This window comes from Myotis davidii, unplaced genomic scaffold (assembly GCF_000327345.1).
Source record: "Myotis davidii unplaced genomic scaffold, ASM32734v1 scaffold323, whole genome shotgun sequence".
NCBI lineage: Eukaryota > Metazoa > Chordata > Mammalia > Chiroptera > Vespertilionidae > Myotis > Myotis davidii.
The window spans coordinates 474,113-476,858 of record NW_006295491.1 but is presented as its reverse complement, the minus strand read 5'-3'; positions in this window follow the sequence as shown (position 1 = coordinate 476,858).

The following is a 2,746-nucleotide window of genomic DNA, read 5'->3' as shown; positions in this document are numbered from 1 at the left end:
GTCACATCTGATGTGTTTACCTTTCTATCTTCTTTTTAAATTTAATTTAATTGTTTAAATAACAAATGTATATATTTAAGATGTGCAGCATATTTTGGTATATAATAGTGAAATGATTACTACAGTCAAGCTAATTAACATGCCCATCTCAGTTACCATTGTGTGTGTGTGTGTGTGTGTGTGTGTGAAAGAGAGAGAACATCTGATACCCACTCTCTTAGCAAATTTCTAGTACACATTATTATTAACTATCTAGAGGCCTGGTGCACGAAATTCATGCACTTTGGGGGTTGGGGGGGTCCCTCAGACCGGCCTGCGCCCTCTCTCAGTCTCAGATCCCTCGGAGGATGTCCCAACTGCCACAGAGGCGGGAGAGGCTCCCACCACCGCCGCTGCACACACCAGCCATGAGCCCAGCTTCTGGCTGAGCAGTGCTCCCCCTGTGGGAGTGCACTGGCCACCAGGGAGTAGCTCCTGTGTTAAGCATCTGCCCCCTAGTGGTCAGTGCACATCACAGCGAACAGTCGTTCTGCCATTGGGCCAAAACCAGCTCTCTGACATCCCCCAAGGGATCCCAGATTGCCACAGGGTACAGGCCAGGCCTAGGGTCCCCACCAGTGCACAATTGGGGCTAGGGAGGGACGTGGGAGGTTGGCCAGCCAGGAGGAACTGCAGGAGGGCTCCAGGGCATGTCCGGCCCGGCTTGCTCAGTCCCATTCAGCCTGACCCCAGCAGCAAGCTAACATACCAGTCGAAGCACATCTGTCCCTGGTGGTCAGTACACATCATAGTGACTGGTCAACTGTCCGCCCCCTGGTGGTCAGTGCACATCATAGCGAGCGGTTGAGCAGCCTTAGCAAATCACTAGCATATTACACTGTGATTTGGTTGAATGGCTGACTGGCCAACTGGACACTTAGCATATTAGACTTTTATTATATAGGATGTCACCATGCTGTACATTAGATCTCTAGAATGTTATTCATCCTAATAACTGAAACTTTGTGCCCTTTGACCAGCACCCCAACACACACACACAAAACCTCCTTGTCCTTAATAACCACCATTCTACTCTCTGCTTCTGTGTGTCTTTTTTAAATTCCACATATAAATGAGATTATGTAATATTTTTCTTTCTGTGTCTGGCATATCTCATTTACCACAACGTCCCCCAGGTTCATTCATGTTGTCACAAATGGCAGATTCTCCTTGTTTTAAAGTTGAATAATCTAAACTCTATGTCCTCACAAGACCTTATACTATGACCAGTGGCTATTTGTTGGTTTGCTTTTAATTTCATTCAAAGAATTATATATGGTAAATATTCTCTATGCTTTATAAAAAATACAAACACTAAATAGGAATTTAAATCTGGGTGCACCATTTACTAATTGTGTCAAATGGGAATAATAGCCCCTTCCCAGGGTGAAGATTCAATAAAATAATGTACACAAAGTGCCCAATGCCTGACATGTGATAAACACTTAATAAAACTTAGTTATTATTATTCCCAGTTCTCATTTTCCTGCCCACTGTCCTGTCTTTACCATCACAACTCCAGTCCTTACTGTCACTCTGAGGTCAGGAGTTCTCAACCGCCACAGGCCAATACATCACTCAAGACTCAGCAAAGACGCATGTTTCAAATAATGTGCTGAAGATATAGAGTAACTTCCAAAGTGCCTGAATGACTTCTAGAACCCAAATGTTATTTGATGCCATGAGAGTGTCACTCAGACATTCTCATTCTAGGAAGTTCCCAAGTAGGACCTTTTCTCCCATATGACTGCCAGCCTCAACCACTAAAGTCATATTAATTTACTAGAAGTTTAATTCTACATTCCCACTCAAAATCAAAATTAAAGCCTGAGTCTAGATTTGCATATTCAAAAACTCATTAAGGTATTCTACTTAATAGAGGCCATTCATTGCAGGTCTCTGCGCCTGGGAGCACAAAACTGACAGAGCCTTTAGAAGGACAGTCTTTCCTTTAAACGTGATCAAATTCTTAGTCAAGACTCCACTGCCCACTCCTGCCTCCTTCTCAGTCAGCCCAAGGAGAATAGAAAACAGACTTACTTCCCCCTTCCCTCCACAAGCTCTGAGTGTTTGTGGGCTTTTCCATGCCTCCAAAAACATCATCTTAAGAGGAGATTTGGAGTTTCATGAAAGATTTCATGATATCTGTTTTCTGGGAGAACTGGAAACAGAAATTGAGCTATACATGCTAGACTGTCATGCCTGGAACCAACTTCCATTTTCCATTCTGGATTGATTTTAAAATATGGTATCATTCCCAGAACTGTTCAGAAAAATTCAACTTCTATCTACCCACCCTTCCCCCTTTGCCCTTAATCCTTCCCCCCAGTCAGATGGCATGCAATATTTTAATGTTAAACTCTGCCCTCCAAAATGAAAAACTAGTAAGCACAAATCTGTTCACAGTAAGAAATATTTTATGGAACTATTTCAAGTACTTTGCATTTAGGAGAAAACGCATTATCCGAGGCACAGCTCATTGCTGTGCAGTGATATACTGGGTGTGATGCTGAGGGCTAGAGTGTCACAGTGTGACCACAGAAGGACTAGAGTCGTGATGGGGAAAGACAGGAACGTGAGCAGGATGATGAGAACTGGTAATAATAATAATTTTTCCAGAGCTTACTCATAAGTAAACATTTTGTTTTGCTTGGGGTTGCTATCTTTATATTCCAAGAAGATTTAAAAAAATCAGACAAATTGTGGC